Source organism: Salmo salar, chromosome 16 (assembly GCF_965601325.2).
Source record: "Salmo salar chromosome 16, fSalSal1, whole genome shotgun sequence".
Lineage (NCBI taxonomy): Eukaryota > Metazoa > Chordata > Actinopteri > Salmoniformes > Salmonidae > Salmo > Salmo salar.
Window position 1 is genome coordinate 14642514 of NC_138306.1, and position 17440 is coordinate 14659953.

The window sequence follows — 17440 nt, forward strand, 5'->3', positions numbered from 1 at the left end:
AGCAGGTGTCCACATACCTTCGGTCATGTAGCGTACATGTCTCTCCACCCTAACAATGGGAGTCAGTGTCCACAAAGCGACATAGCGGGCTGTCTAGCTCCCGCCTATCCATTCTTTGGATTTGTGTATAAATGTCATTATTGTAATCCTTTTTTAAATATTCGATGAGGGTTGTTGACGTCAACCGCCTGTATTCAATGGAGAGAGATGCTATGCTACTATAGCATCATGTCATGAATATGCATTGCCATCTCGAGACCACTCCGATATATATATTTTTAAGAAGTAAAATCAAATTTGATTGGTCACATACACATGGTTAGCAGTTGTTAATACAAGTGTAGCGAAATGCTTGTGCTTCTACTTCCGACAGTGCAGTAATATCTAAGTAATCTAACAATTCCACAACAACTACCTAATACACATAAATCTAAGTAAAGGAATAAGAATATGTACATATAAATATATGGAGGAGCGATGACCGAGCGGCATAGGCAAGATGTAATGGATGGTATAGAATACAGTATATACATACTGTATGAGGGACAGGTAGCCTAGTGGTTAGAGCATTGGGCCAGTAACCGAAAGGTTCCTAGATCAAAACCCTGAGCTAACAAGGTAAAAATCTGTCGTTCTGCCCCTGAACAAGGCAGCTTAACCCACTGTTCCTAGGCTGTCATTGTAAATAAGAATTTGTTCTTAACTGACTTGCCTAGCTAAATAAATTAGTAAAGATATGTAAGCAGTGACTAGTGATCCATTTATTAAGTGGCCAATGACTTCGAGTGTATGTAGGCAGCAGCCTCTCTGTGTCAGTGATGTCTGTTTAGCAGTCTGACGGCCTTGAGATAGAAGCTGTTTTTCAGTCTCTTGGTCCCAGCTTTGATGCACCTGTACTGGCCTCGCCTTCTGGATGGTACCGGGTTGAACAGGCAGTGGCTGGTGTTGTCCTTGATTATCTTTTTGGCCTTCCTGTGACATCAGGTGCTGTAGGTGTCTTGGAGGGCAGGTAGTTTGTCCCCGGTGATGCGTTGTGCTGACAGCGCCACCCTCTAGAAAGCCTTGCGGTTGTGGGCGGTGCAGTTGCAGTACCAGGCGGTGATACAGCCCGACAGGATGCTCTCAATTGTGCATCTGTAAAAGTTTGTGAGGGTTTTAGGTGACAAGTCGAACTTCTTCAGCCTCCTGAAGTTGAAGAGGCCTGTTGCGCCTTCTTCACCACACTGTCTGTGTGGGTGGACCATTTCAGTTTGTTGAAATGGTCCACGTGTAACATGTCCTACTTATATCAGTACACTCGTAACAATTTAAGCATTACGAAACTTATAGTCGATCAAATAAACATCACGTAGAAAATAAGCCATTCCTTTTTTTCTGACCAAATTCGACACTCTATCCGTTACCTCCATACAAAAACTCATTGCTTGGTTGGCAAAACAAAAAATAAACACCACCTGCTGGAGGGATTTTCCGCCGAGTAGGCCATCTCTCTTCCCCTCTGATTATGTAAAACAACTGGGAATTCAGAAATCTCCGACTTCAGCACGCTCAAGACAACTGGGAACTCGGGGGAAAACGAGCGCTCCAACTGGGAAAACGGGAAACGTGGGAAAACGTGTTTTGAACGGTCATCCAACTTGGAATTCAAAGTCGGAAACTCGGGCATCTTTCTAGAGCTCCGACTTTCCGACCTGAAGATCACTGACATCATGATTTGATAGAATTCAATGCAATTCAACGTCGGGTTTCCAGGCAATGATGTGACTAGCAGCTACCGTTAGTGCTTTGGTAAACGATTTCAAGTTATGAATGCTATGTAACTTGCAAGTTAATAACCTGTAACTAGCTAGATTAATAAGAACCTTTGATAGTGCTGTTTTTTTTTTACGTGTCAATATATTTAATCCTACCTAACCAGCCTGCATTGTTGGTTGTTATGGGGGTCTGATGATCCTTGTTTCCTGAAGACAGAGGGCAGCGACCCTCTCCAAAGCTTCCTGAAGGGGTGTGAAGGGCGGAAACTCAACAGCAAGGAATCACAATCAAAATATCCAGAAAAAGTATAAAGACATTGTTCACAATAAGTAAAAAGCCCTCCACTTCACAGACATAGGTGTATTGGGGGTGAAACTCAGCTGACTTCTGTGCATTCTGTGTGCATGCTTATTCAGTTGTGTTCACATCAGCAAGGAGGACACAGTAGCAGAGTATGGCATGCTGGAAGGTGACTATACCCAGAATAGCTCTTCTGCACCACCAAAGTCCTGGCAAATGCTGGAAGGTGAGACTGCATACACACACACACACACACACACACACACACACACACACACACACACACACACACACACACACACACACACACACACACACACACACACACACACACACACACACACACACACACACACACACACACACACACACACACACACACACACACACACACACACACACCTCTGGTCGGAGGCCCCCAAAGAAAACATCTGGTCCTCTGCCTCCCTAGGTAAATATCTCTGGAGAGCACTTCTGGCTGGGTGCCCCTCCTGGCTTTGATGTATGAGTACACATCTCCCCAGTCCCACTGAAGGCCTTACCTATCCCTCTGGCCTCACTTCACAGCTCTGGATCACCCCATGTTCTGGTAAGGTCAAACACATACAGTACATAGACACATCTTATATTCTTAGTTGAGTAGACTTAAATACTCTGATCGCTCTGTGATTCCAGTTGCTGGTATTTTGGCTGAGTTGTATTTTGTGGATGTGGTTTGTAGGTCAAAGGATGAGAGGGATAGACTCTCGAAGTGGACTGGGATCCCAGAGGCGGTGGCCATTGACCTCACCAACATCCAGAAAGAGTACAAAGACATTGTCCTACCTTTCATCACCTTACACCATAACCTGTGGGACCCAGAGAGACACACACTTTACCTCTACAGAAGCATGGTGGCTTTTGTCATGGCTTACAGGTGAGAAGTTGCATGACTCAGTCATCAAGGAAGGGCTATAGAATAGAGGGATGATTGGCTTTCTGCAATGCTGCTTGTTCATCATTACAAAACAGTCCACCCAAATATAGACGTTTGATATTTTCCTCCAGTCAAGTATACAATTTACTTATATTATTAATGCAGCATAATTTACAAAGTTGATCATACATCCAAAATACAAGATACAATATATGATTCTGACGCATAGGGTTGCAAAGGGTATTGTCACATATACTCCCTCTCTGGCCTCTAGGTCGTCAGGCTGCTGATTATCCTGCACACCTGTCACCATCGTCTTGCTCGCCAGCGCCTCATGACACTCACCTGGACTCCATCACCTCCTTGATTATCTTCCCTATATCTGTCACTCCCCTTGGTTCTTGATTCTGTTTTCATGTTGGTGCGTTGTCTGTGTTTCGTGGTCATTGTTTATTTTATTTATTAAAACACTCACTCCCTAAACTTGCTTCCCGACTTGCTTCCTTTATATACACTGCTCAAAAAAATAAAGGGAACACTTAAACAACACAATGTAACTCTAAGTCGATCACACTTCTGTGAAATCAAACTGTCCACTTAGGAAGCAACACTGATTGACAATAAATGTCACATGCTGTTGTGCAAATGGAATAGACAACAGGTGGAAATTATAGGCAATTAGCAAGACACCCCCAATAAAGGAGTGGTTCTGCAGGTGGGGACCACAGACCACTTCTCAGTTCCTATGCTTCCTGGCTGATGTTTTGGTCACTTTTGAATGCTGGCGTTGCTTTCACTCTAGTGGTAGCATGAGACGGAGTCTACAACCCACACAAGTGGCTCAGGTAGTGCAGCTCATCCAGGATGGCACATCAATGCGAGCTGTGGCAAGAAGGTTTGCTGTGTCTGTCAGCGTAGTGTCCAGAGCATGGAGGCGCTACCAGGAGACAGGCCAGTACATCAGGAGACGTGGAGGAGGCCGTAGGAGGGCAACAACCCAGCAGCAGGACCGCTACCTCCGCCTTTGTGCAAGGAGGAGCAGGAGGAGCACTGCCAGAGCCCTGCAAAATGACCTCCAGCAGGCCACAAATGTGCATGTGTCTGCTCAAACGGTCAGAAACAGACTCCATGAGGGTGGTATGAGGGCCCGACGTCCACAGGTGGGGGTTGTGCTTACAGCCCAACACCGTGCAGGACGTTTGGCATTTGCCAGAGAACACCAAGATTGGCAAATTCGCCACTGGCGCCCTGTGCTCTTCACAGATGAAAGCAGGTTCACACTGAGCACATGTGACAGACGTGACAGTCTGGAGACGCCGTGGAGAACGTTCTGCTGCCTGCAACATCCTCCAGCATGACCGGTTTGGCGGTGGGTCAGTCATGGTGTGGGGTGGCATTTCTTTGGGGGGCTGCACAGCCCTCCATGTGCTCGCCAGAGGTAGCCTGACTGCCATTAGGTACCGAGATGAGATCCTCAGACCCCTTGTGAGACCATATGCTGGTGCGGTTGGCCCTGGGTTCCTCCTAATGCAAGACAATGCTAGACCTCATGTGGCTGGAGTGTGTCAGCAGTTCCTGCAAGAGGAAGGCATTGATGCTATGGACTGGCCCGCCCGTTCCCCAGACCTGAATCCAATTGAGCACATCTGGGACATCATGTCTCGCTCCATCCACCAACGCCACGTTGCACCACAGACTGTCCAGGAGTTGGTGGATGCTTTAGTCCAGGTCTGGGAGGAGATCCCTCAGGAGATCATCCGCCACCTCATCAGGAGCATGTCCAGGCATTGTAGGGAGGTCATACAGGCACGTGGAGGCCACACACACTACTGAGCCTCATTTTGACTTGTTTTAAGGACATTACATCAAAGTTGGATCAGCCTGTAGTGTGGTTTTCCACTTTAATTTTTAGTGTGACACCAAATCCAGACCTCCATGGGTTGATAAATTGGATTTCCATTGATTATTTTTGTGTGATTTTGTTGTCAGCACATTCAACTATGTAAAGAAAAAAGTATTTAATAAGATTATTTCTTTCATTCAGATCTAGGATGTGTTGTTTAAGTGTTCCCTTTATTTTTTTGAGCAGTATATATTTTTACACACTTTTATTTATTTTACTGTCTATGTCTTTGTTGTAAATGTTTTGGCACCAAACTGGTGGCAGTTGAAAAAAAGTTAATGGTTTGAAGAGTTGTAGAGTTATAAATAATGCCATTGTTTTAAAATTAATTATGCCATTGTCTCTTGAACCATATGGTCTATCCACTAGAAACTCAAACTCATGGACACCGATATAAAGAATGAATACTATATATGAATTTTTTTAAATGAAGTTAAATATAAATTACCAAAGTTACCATAGATTGCCATCTGTTAATAACCAAAACTACAGAAGATTCCAGTAACTTTGGTAAATTACCGGTAACTTTGCAACCCTACTTAAGCAAAATTAAGACCCACATTGGGATACATTTTAGACACCAACATATTGCCAGTAAAAAATAAAACTGAAGTCTGGCTAGAAAAGCTATTGCAATTAATATTTGCAAAGTGAGCTGTTTTTGGGGAAACAGGTTTGTTTCTGGCACCATACATGCAACCCAGATTCTCCATATAATTCCCTTTAAAAGCCACTCCTGTGATTGGGTGATGATTTCCGCACATCAAACCCCTCGTGTGATTGAGTGATTTGTTTCCACACACCACACCCCAGGTGAGACCAGTGTCTTACTATACATTATAAGGAAAAAGAGGTCAAGTAAATTGTTCGTGACTGCTGGCTATATGACTTGGTCCAGAGAAACGACAAGTTATAGTTTTCAGTGGTAACCCGTGTTTATTTTTACTGCCGAACTCACAAGTCCTCCAGTGGAGGTAGTGTAAAATATCTACAACCAGAAATAAGGGTTACAGCTGTTTAAATTTCAAATATCCACTTTCTCTCTCTTTTCTGTCTTTTTAGAGGTTAAACAGCCAACATTGCTTGTGTCCCATCACTCTATGGAGTGGAGGTGATTTACTTGTGAAGATGTTGAAAAGGAGTGTCCTACTTCAGTATGTTGTCCATTTCGTTGGTTACTGACAGAAGTAACAACTGTTTTGACACTTGTACTGTAGTGCTGCGGATATGCTTCAAGTGCTTTCTGTTTAGGTCTGAATACAATCCCATAATCCACTGTTTCTCATTTCCTTCCTTTCTTTTACTCTGCAGTTTCCAGGAGCCCCTGAATGAGGGCCCCAATCCCCCCATGATGGTGCCCATTCGGTACATGTTAAACCTTGTGTCCAATCACAACGGCAATCTGGAGTACACACCTGTATGTAAAAAACTACAGTCGATATTATGTAAACTGATCTTATGTAGTGGGTTTAAAGCAAGAATATGATATTATGCTGTGATATGTCCCTTTCTCTCTGCATCTACAGGAGTATTTGAAGATTCTGTCCATGTAAAGTACCCGGAAAGGAGAGGAAGTCTTCAACACGTATGATCAGATGGCCAACTGGCAGCTCCTACACATGATTTGCCGAGCCAGATCAAAGCAACAGCAACGACACTGCAGACATACCCTTGTCCAATGTATACAAAGCAGCTGTGCAAGGTGACTGTAACAGACTGAACACAGACAGATGAGTAGGGGTGGATAGAGACAGCTGACACATTTTTTTTCCTAATACACTACACATAAATATCTTCAAACTGAATGAACACAAATTAGAGACCACATTTCTAAATTATCCTGAGTTCTTCACATCTCCTTATGGTTTTCCATGGACACCTTTAAATCAGTCTGTCCTATCCTGTGCTTCCCCATCCCAGCAACTGAGTCTGAAGCTGAATAGCACGTCTTGGTGGAGAAGTGGAGTTTTTGCTTGAGATGGAAATTGTGGGAGACAAGGGAGTCTTCATCTTTGGAAAGTCAGGGTCCCTCACCTAAACAACACTCAAGGTAACCATGATCAAAACGTAACCATAGTAACTCACTAGAGTGCAGGCAGTCGTATATTTAAGACTGTCCAGTTTGTATTGGTGTTTGCCTCTCTCCCTAGATCCTGTGCAGGTCAGTGGAGGAGTTTGAGGACTGTAGTGAGAACGAAGGCTGGGGGGAGGCAGAAGATGACGATGAGGAGAAAATGATGCAGGCACTGTCCAACGAGGGCCTGCCAAGTCTGGACCCTCTGTGGAAGCGTCTAGTGCACGCTTCAGTCCCTTTAACACTGGACCCATATGGGGAGGACATGCAGAAGGACAAGGTACTGCTGAAGGGTAAAGATCGCCATGCTTAACTGAGTAGCCGGGAGAGGAGGGCACTGCAAGTCCGCTACGGCCAAAAGACTATCCTGCACCAGCTTCTGGAGCTCACCAAACCCTGAATTACCACTCAATCCATCTCAAAGCACTCACTGATTTGTAGTGACATCTACTCAAAACATGCCTGAAGGAATTAATAAGACTATTTGAATAAAGCTGGCCAGTGGCTCTATTTTAACTGAACATATTTGGAAAAGAGTGATTTTACTGTATACTGTATCCTTGTGAATTTGTATGAGACTAATGAGCGTTGGCTTCTTTAAGAGCCCCCTATAGACAGTTGGGTAAGTACTGCTCCATGTCCTTCATTGGTCATTAAGTCACCCAAACCTGCAATGGACCTTCTTACTGCCCTGCTACACTATAGCCAAATATTCTTTATAAATAACCCAAGACTGTCGTTTAATCATAGTGGGCAGAACAAGCAACGACGTGGGCAGAGCCAAGAACGAGCTAGAAAGAGCCTATTGGCGCATTCTAGCATGTATCTGCATTTCCGTTAGGGAACGCCTACTCTGAAGTGTATGTGCAAGAACTCAATTCAGCCTTGCAATCCTTCTAAACAAAACAAAAAAAAAATTCAACTTTGGCTAAGGGTAAAGTCTACAAAACTTAGTTCACTCTGTCTGTAACAGACTCTAGTTTTGGAAACAAAACTGTATTGAGATCAAATGTTTCATCGATGACAACATTTGGAGAATGTCGGCCAAAATCCATCTCGCTCCTCTTCTTCCAAAATGGTGCAGTCGTAAGACGTGTTTTCGTCCCATGTAAATATTCATTCTTTTCCGTTTTTTTGTATACATTTCAATCTCTTTTTTTCCATTTTCGAATTAAATATACCTTCCTGCAACCCGCCTCACCCAATGTGGTACGGATCTGCTGTTTTTTAGACCTTATAACTGGAACCTCCATCAGAAGCTAGCCAGCTAATTAGCTACTAGCTATTTAGTCATTGTTAGCCACTGCTCGTGGTCTTTACCTTTAGCTCGGACTCCAGCCGCTTTAGCCCGGATAATTCCTGCCAGTCTGCACAGTGCAATATCAGCCCTGAGCATATCGGACTGCTTTTTTCCCCACTACATCACCGGATTCCTGCCGCAAGCTCTGGACCATTACACCGGATCTTCGCAGCTAGCTAGTTGCTACCGAGTAGCTATTGTGGCTAAAGCCCTTGTCCAGTAGCATGCACCAGTTAGCCTCGAGCTAGGCCCATCTCCCAACTAGCAAAGGAAGTACACAAACTACAATACCTCTCTTGCCAATTGGCCTGGACCCTTTGTCGACATGGAGCCCGCCGATCCATCACGACTGGTCTGCTGGTCTGCTGACGTAATTCGGCCGACGTGCTCTCAACCGGCCTCTGCGTCATGGATGTTGGTGATGATTCATCTGCTAGCCCCGGCCCGCTAGCTTCCTGAACGCCGTGTCTCCCGTTCGCCTAGCGTAGTAATCGACTACCGAACGGCTCCCTGTTTCATCTATTGCTGCTCATTGGACCCTATGATCACTCGGTTACACAGCTGATGCCTGCTGGACTGTTCATTAACACGGTACTTAATTTTGTTTATCTGTCGGCCCCAGCCTCGAACTCAGGCCCTGTGTGTAGCTAACTGACTCTCTGCCCATTCATCACCATTGTTGTCCTAGCTGTTCACCCGTTGTTGTCTTAGCTCTCCCAATCAACACCTGTGATTGCTTTATGCCTTTCTCTAATGTCAATATGCCTTGTATACTGTTGTTTAGGGCAGCTCTCATTGTTTTATTTTACTGTGGAGCCCCTAGTCCTGCTTAACATACCTCAGATAGCCCCCTTGTCCTACCCCCCACACATGCGGAGACCGCACCTAGCTTAACTGGCGCCTCCAGCGATGCAACCTCTCATCGTCACTCAATGCCTAGGTTTACTCCCACTGTACTCGCACCCTACCATACCCTTGTCTGAACACTATGCCCTGAATCTATCCTACCACGCCCAGAAATCTGCTTCTTTTATTATCTGTTCCCAAAACACTAGACGACCAGTTCTTATAGCCTATAGCCATACCCTCATCTTACTCCTCCGCTGATCCTCTGGCGATGCAGAGGTTAACCCAGGCCCTCTCATTTTCTGAATTCTGCAACCGTAAAAGGCTTGGGTTCATGCATGTCAACATCAGAAGCCTCCTCCCTAAGTTTGCTTTATTCACTACTTTAGCACACTCCGCCAACCCTGATGTCCTAGCCGTGTCTGAATCCTGAGGCCACCAAAAATTCTGAAATTTCCATCCCCAATTACATTTTCCGTCAAGACAGACCTGCTAAAGGGGGCGGAATTGCAATCTACTGTAGAAATAGCCTGCAGAGTTCTGTCATACTATCCAGGTCTATGCCCAAACAGTTCGAGCTTTTACTTTTAAAAATCCATCTCTCCAGAAATAAGTCCCTCACCTTTGCTGCTTGTTATAGACCCCCCTCAGCTCCCAGCCGTGCCCTGGACACCATATGTGAATTGATTGCCCCCCATCTATCGTCAGAGTTCGTACTGCTAGGTGACCTAAATTTAGATATGCTTAACCCCACGGCCGCCCTGCAATCTAAGCTTGATGCCCTCAATCTAACACAAATTATCAAGGAACCTACCAGGTAGAACCCCAAATCCGTAAACATGGGCACCCTCATAGATATCATCCTGACCAACTTACCCTCTAAATACACCTCTGCTGTTTTCAACCAGGATCTCAGCGATCACTGCCTCATTGCCTGGGTCCGTGGTCAAACGACCACCCCTCATCACTGTCAAATGCTCCCTAAAACACTTCTGCAAGCAGGCCTTTCTAATCGACCTGGCCCGGGTGTCCTGGAAGGATATTGAAGTGCTTTCCTCACCATCTTAAATAAGCATATTGAAGTGCCTTCCTCACCATGTTAAATAAGCATGCCCCTTTTAAAAAATGTAGAACTAAGAACAGATATAGCCCTTGGTTCACTCCAGACTTGACTGCCTTTGACCAGCACAAAAACACCCTGTGGCATACTGCACTAGCTTCGAATAGTCCCCGCGATATGCAACTTTTCAGGGAAGTCAGGAACCAATAAACACAGTCAGTTAGGAAAGCAAAGGCTAGCTTTTTCAAACAGAAATTTGCATCCTGCAGCACTAATTCCCCCCAAAATTGTGACACTGTAAAGTCCATGGAGAATAAGAGTACCTCCTCCCAGCTGCCCACTGCACTGAGACTAAGAAACACTGTCACCACTGATAAATTCACGATAATCGAGAATTTCAATAAGCATTTCTCTATGGCTGGCCATGCTTTCCACCTGGCTACCTCAACCCCGGCCAACAGCTCTGCACCCCCCGCAGCAACTGGACCAAGCCCAACCCCCCGCTTCTCCTTCACCCAAATCCAGAAAGCTGATGTTCTGAAAGAGCTGCAGAATCTGGATCCCTACAAATCAGCTGGGCTAGACAATCTGGACCCTCTCTTCCTAAAATTATCCACCACCATTGTTGCAACCCCTATTACTAGCCTGTTCAGCCTCTTTTTTGTATCGTCTGAGATTCCTAAAGATTGGAAAGCGGCCGCAGTAATCCCCCTCTTCAAAGGGGGAGACACTCTAGACCCAAACTGCTACAGACCTATATCTATCCTACCATGCCTTTCTAAGGTCTTCGAAAGCCAAGTTAACAAACAGATTACCGACCATTTCGAATCCCACCATACCTTCTCCGCTATGCAATCTGGTTTCCGAGCTGGTCATGGGTGCACCTCAGCCACGCTCAAGGTCCTAAACGATATCATAACCCCCAATCGATAAAAGACAATACTGTGCAGCCGTATTCATCGACCTGGCCAAGGCTTTCGACTCTGTCAATCGCCTGGTTCACCAAGTACTTCTCAGATAGAGTTCAGTGTGTCAAATCGGAGGGCCTGTTGTCTGGACCTCTGGCAGTCTCTATGGGGGTGCCACAGGGTTCAATTCTCAGGCTGACTCTCCTCTGTATACATCAATGATGTTGCTCTTGCTGCTGGTGATTCTCTGATCCACCTCTACGCAGACGACACCATTCTGTATACTTCTGGCCCTTCTTTGGACACTGTGTTAACTAACCTCCAGACGAGCTTCAATGCCATACAACTCTCCTTCCGTTGCCTCCAACTGCTCTTAAATGCAAGTAAAACGAAATGCATGCTCTTCAACCGATCGCTGCCCGCACCCGCCCGCCCGTCCATCATCACTACTCTGGACGGTTCTGACTTAGAATATGTGGACAACTACAAATACCTAGGTGTCTGGTTAGACTGTAAACTCTCCTTCCAGACTCACATTAAGCTTCTCCAATCCAAAATTAAATCTAGAATCGGCTTCCTATTTCGCAACAAAGCATTCTTCACTCATGCTGCCAAACATACCCTCGTAAAACTGACTATCCTACCAATCCTTGACTTCAGCGATGTCATTTACAAAATAGCCTCCAACACTCTATTCAGCAAACTGGATGCAGTCTATCACAGTGCCATCCATTTTGTCACCAAAGCCCCATATACTACCCACCACTGCGACCTGTATGCTCTTGTTTGCTGGCCCTCGCTTCATATTCATCGTCAAACCCACTGGCTCCAGGTCATCCAAGTCTTTGCTAGGTAAAGCGCCGCCTTATCTCAGCTCACTGGAACACCATAGCAGCACCCACCCGTAGCATGCTCTCCAGCAGGTATATTTCACTTGTCATCCCCAAAGCCAACACCTACTTTGGCCGCCTTTCCTTCCAGTTCTCTGCTGCCAATGACTGTCAGAACAGCTTACCGATTGCTGTAGCTGTACACAGCCCATCTGTAAATAGCCCATCCAACTAACTACCTCATCCCCATATTTGTTTTTGTTTTTCTGCTCTTTTGCACACCAGTATTTCTACTTGCACATCCTCATCTGCACATATATCACTCAAGTGTAAATTGCTAAATTGTAATTACTTCGACACTATTGGTCTATTTATTGCCTTACTTCCTTACTTCATTTGCACACACTGTATACAGATTTTTCTATTGTGTTACTGACTGTACGTTTGTTAATCCCATGTGTAACTCTGTGTTGTTTTTGTCGCACTGCTTTGCTTTATCTTGGCCAGGTCGTGGTTGTAAATGAGAACTTGTTCTCAACTGGCCTATCTGGTTAAATAAAGGTAAAAAATAAATAAAATTGAATTCTCCCACTGCCAGCCACTGGGCTTCCTCTCACCACCATATTTGGTAGTGAGTGGAAATGCCAACTGGATGCTTCACATTTATACATCCGGTGAAATATCTGTCTCATTGTTCTATCTGTGCTATAGCCATCGGGTGTCCGGTATTGCCATCACCCATCCTCTGAAATCAATGAAAGCTGCTATTCTCCTTCTGTTGCGTCACGTCCAATGGCAGAGTCCAAGCTCAAGAAACGCCAAGGCTCAAATTCGATGGCTGACGCATGCGTTCATTCTATCTTGTGAATTTAAATAATTACAAATAAAGTTGATTTTGGTTGCATATGGCCTGGACTACACACCACTGGTTATTGTGTTACGATTTTGAAGACAAGAACCAACTAGCTACCAGAAACTAGTTAGCTACATTGCATTGACTATGTTCACAATGTAAACAAAAGCAACTTGCAGTGGTGTTAAGTACTTAAGTAGTACTTCAAAGTTTTTTACAGCAGTAGTTTTTTGGGGGTATCTGTACTTTTCACAACATTTACTCCAGGCTCTATCACAACCAGCCGTGATTGGGAGTCCCATAGGGCCCAGCATCGTCCGGGTTTGGCCGGTGTAGGTCGTCATTGTAACTAAGAATTTGTTCTTAACTGACTTGCATAGTTAAACAAACGTTTGATTATACCATTATTTAAGTAGGCAAGTCAATTAAGAACAAATTCTTATTTATTTATATATATATGTGTGTGTGTGCGTGTATATATATATATATACACGCACACACACACACACACACACACACACACACACACACACACACACACACACAGTTGAAGTCGGAAGTTTACATACACTTATGTTGGAGTCATTAAAACTTGTTTTTCAACCACTCCACAAATTTCTTGTTAACAAACTATAGTTTTGGCAAGTCAGTTAGGACATCTACTTTGTGAATGACACAAGTAATTTTTCCAACAATTGTTTACAGACAGATTATTTCACTTATAATTCACCATATCACAATTCCAGTGGGTCAGAAGTTTATATACATTAAGTTGACTGTGCCTTTAAACAGCTTGGAAAATTCCAGAAAATGATGTCATGGCTTTAGAAGCTTCTGATAGGCTAATTGACATCATTTGAGTCAATTGGAGGTGTACCTGTGGATGTATTTCAAGGCCTACCTTCAAACTCAGTGCCTCTTTGCTTGAAATCATGGGAAAATCAAAAGAAATCAGCCAAGACATCAGAAAAAAAATGGTAGACCTCCACAAGTCTGGTTCAACCTTGGGAGCAATTTCCAAATGTCTGAAGGTACCACGTTCATCTGTACAAACAATAGTACGCAAGCATAAACACCCTAGGACCATGCTGCCATCATACCGCTCAGGAAGGAGACACGTTCTGTCTCCTAGAGATGAACGTACTTTGGTGCGAAAAGTGCAAATCAATCCCAGCACAACAGCAAAGGACCTTGTGAAGATGCTGGGGGAAACAGGTACAAAAGTATCTATATCCACAGTAAAACGAGTCATATCGACATAATCTGAAAGGCCGCTCAGCAAGGAAGAAGCCACTGCTCCAAAACCACCATAAAAAATCCAGACTAGGGTTTGCAACTGCACATGGGCACAAATATCGTACTTTTTGGAGAAATAGATGGCATCATGAGGAATTACAATTATGTGGATATATTGAAGCAACATCTCAGGACATCAGGAAGTTAAAGCTTGGTCGCAAATGGGTCTTCCAAATGGACAATGACCCCAAGCATACTTCCAAAGTTGTGGCAAAATGGCTTAAGGACAACAAAGTCAAGGTATTAGAGTGGCCATCACAAAGCCCTGACCTCAATCCTATAGAACATTTGTGGGCAGAACTGAAAAAGCGTGCGCAAGCAAGGCCTACAAACCTGACTCAGTTACACCAGCTTCTGTCAGGAGGAATGGGACAAAATTCACCCAACTTATTGTGGGAAGCTTGTGGAAGGCTACCAGAAACGTTTGACCCAAATTAAACAATTTAAAGGCAATGCTACCAAATGCTAATTGAGTGTATGTAAACTTCTGACCCACTGGGAATGTGATGAAAGAAATAAAAGCTGAAATATATCATTCTGACATTTCACATTTTTAAAATAAAGTGGTGAGCCTAACTGACCTAAAACAGGGAATTTTTACTTGGATTAAATGTCAGGTATTGTGAAAAACTGAGTTTAAATATATTTGGTTAAGGTGTATGTCAACTTCCGACTTCAACTGTATATTCATTGAAATGCTAATCCTTCGCACATGAACGGCCCCTCATTCATGTCATTGTTGTCTTCTCTGTTGAAATCTGTTTAATCTATGCCTAGTCACTTTACCCCTACCTACATGTACAAATTACCTCGACTAACCAGTACCCCCGCACATTGACTCGGTATTGTTATTTTGTGTTATTTTTAATTGTTTTTTACTTTCGTTTATTTGGTAACTCTTTCTTGAACTGCATTCTTGGTTAAGGGTTTGTTAGTAACCATTTCACGGTAAGGTTTGATCGGGTAAAGTTTGATTTGATTTCTCCTTTGCTATTTTTATCATCCATGGAACCCCTGGCCCATGCAATTGGTTAATCGAAGGAAATAACACACATTTCCATAAAATCTACTGATCATTTTACTATATCGAGGCAATGTATCTCAGTCGCTCCCAAATGCATTGAAGATCATAGATAAATTCATCTTAATCTCATATTATTAAATTAATCTGCCGCTGAAGACCCCTGAAGGAGGACTCAATCTCTACCTATAGAATCCCAATTGTTTCCCATTGTAGATATATTTCCTTGTTTAGACAGAACCATTGCCAAAAACGTTGACAGAAAACTCTAATCAATTCAATCTGACCTCAGATGGACTAACATCCCAGTTCATTTAACTGGCTAAATGAATATTTTGCCAGGGCTGAATTTCTGTAGTTCAATGCTTACCATGTCTCCCCCTTCAGGCTATTGGGATAAAATCCAGTGTGGTTTCAAAATGTAAATAGAAGGTAAGCGATCCCGGAAAAATGTACAAACTTCTGGGCCAAAATTACGAAATGTATTTCTAAGTGCATGAATGTACGATGTTAGCTCCTCGAATCTCTCAATTAAGCGAGAATTGCTGTTGGCAGGTAGCACTGCCGTAAACAAACACGTTGGCTCATAATGGCAATTACGTCACTCTCCCAATTCGCCAGTGGATATACAGTTCCAGTCAAAAGTTTGGACACCTACTCATTCCAGGGAATTACTTTTTTCTTTTTTTTACTATTTTCTACATTGTAGAATAATAGAAGACAAAACTATCAAATAACACATGGAATCACGAAGTAACCAAAAAAGTATATATTTTATATTTTAGATTCTTCAAAGTTGCCACCATGTGCCGCCTTGACAGCTTTGCACACTCTTGGCATTCTCTCAACCAGCTTCATGAGGTAGTCACCTGGAATGCATTTCAATTAACAGGTGTGCCTTGTTCAAAGTTCATTTGTGTAATTTATTTCCTTCTTAATGCGTTTGTGCCAATCTGTTGCATTGTGACAAGGTAGGGGTGGTATACAGAAGATATAGCCCTATTTGGTAAAAGGAAGACCTAGACTCTTGCCATTCTCTCAACCAGCTTCACCTGGAATGCTTTTCCAACGGTCTTGGAAGGAGTTCCCACATATGCTGAGCACTTGTTGGCTACTTTTCCTTCACAAGTCTAACTTATCCCAAACCATCTCGATTGGTTTGAGGTCAGGTGATTGTGGAGGTCATCTGATGCAGCACTCCATCACTCTCCTTGGTAAAATAGTCCTTACACAGCCTGGATGTGTTTTGGGTCATTGTCCTGTTAAAAAACAAATGATAGTGCCCCTCAGCGCAAACCAGATGGGATGGCGTATTGCTGCAGAATGCTGTGGTAGCCATGTTGGTTAAGTGTGCCTTGAATTATAAATAAATCAGCGTCACCAGCAAAGCACACCCAGTGGTAGTGGTTTCTTTGCAGCAATTCAACCATGAAGGCCAGATTCATGCCGTCTCCTCTGAAAAGTTTGAGATGTGTCTGTTACTTGAACTCCGAAAAATTATTTGGGCTGCAATATGAGGGGCAGTTAATCGCAGATTTCTGAGGCTGGTAACTCTACTGAACTTATCCTCTACAGCAGAGGTAACTCTGGGGCTTCCTTTCTCGTGGCATCCTCATGAGAGCCAGTTCAATCATCGCTCTTGGTTTTTGCAACTGAAGAAAATGTCTTGACATTTTCTGTATTGACTTACCTTCATGTCTTAAAAGTAAAGGACTGTCATTTCTCTTTGCTTATTTGAGCTATTCTTGCCATAGTATGGACTTGGTCTTTTACCAAATAGGGCCATCTTCTATATACCCCCATACCTTGTCACAACACAACTGATTAGCACAAAGGCATTAAGGAAATAACTTAACCAAGCACACCTGTTAATTGAAACACAATCCAGGTGACTACCTCATGAAGCTGGTTGAGAGAATGTGTGTGCAAAGCTGTCAAGGCAAAAGGTGGCTACTATTAACAACCTAAATGTTTTGATTTGTTTGACACTAAGTTACATGATTCCATGTGTTATTTCATAGTAGAATAATAGTGATGAGACAAACTATGTAGAAAATAGTAAAAATAAAAACTCTTGAATGAGTAGGTGTCTCAACTTTTGACTGGTACTGTATATTCATTTGTATTCCCCCGAATGAAAAAAAACTTGGTCACAGACTTCCCTGCGCCTCTCCACTCTCAAAACAACGTGCTGTGGAGCAAGTAAAACTTCAAATTGACAACGCAACACGTATAGTGGAGCTGAAGTGTGATGCGGCTGCAGCTGTGGAGTGAATTGCTTATCCTTTTACGTATTGTAGACTAATTACTAATTTACTATGTTTTGTTTAATAAAATGAACAGCCTAAAGTAATTTATCAGCATGAAGACAAACAAAA

The 17440-nt window shown here is 43.5% G+C and overlaps 1 pseudogene; it reads left to right on the plus strand.

Annotated features, from left to right (window-relative positions):
- The first annotated feature begins 1913 nt into the window (after positions 1-1913).
- Positions 1914-7348, plus strand: LOC106573270 (N-lysine methyltransferase setd6-like; annotated as a pseudogene).
- The last annotated feature ends 10092 nt before the right edge of the window (positions 7349-17440 follow it).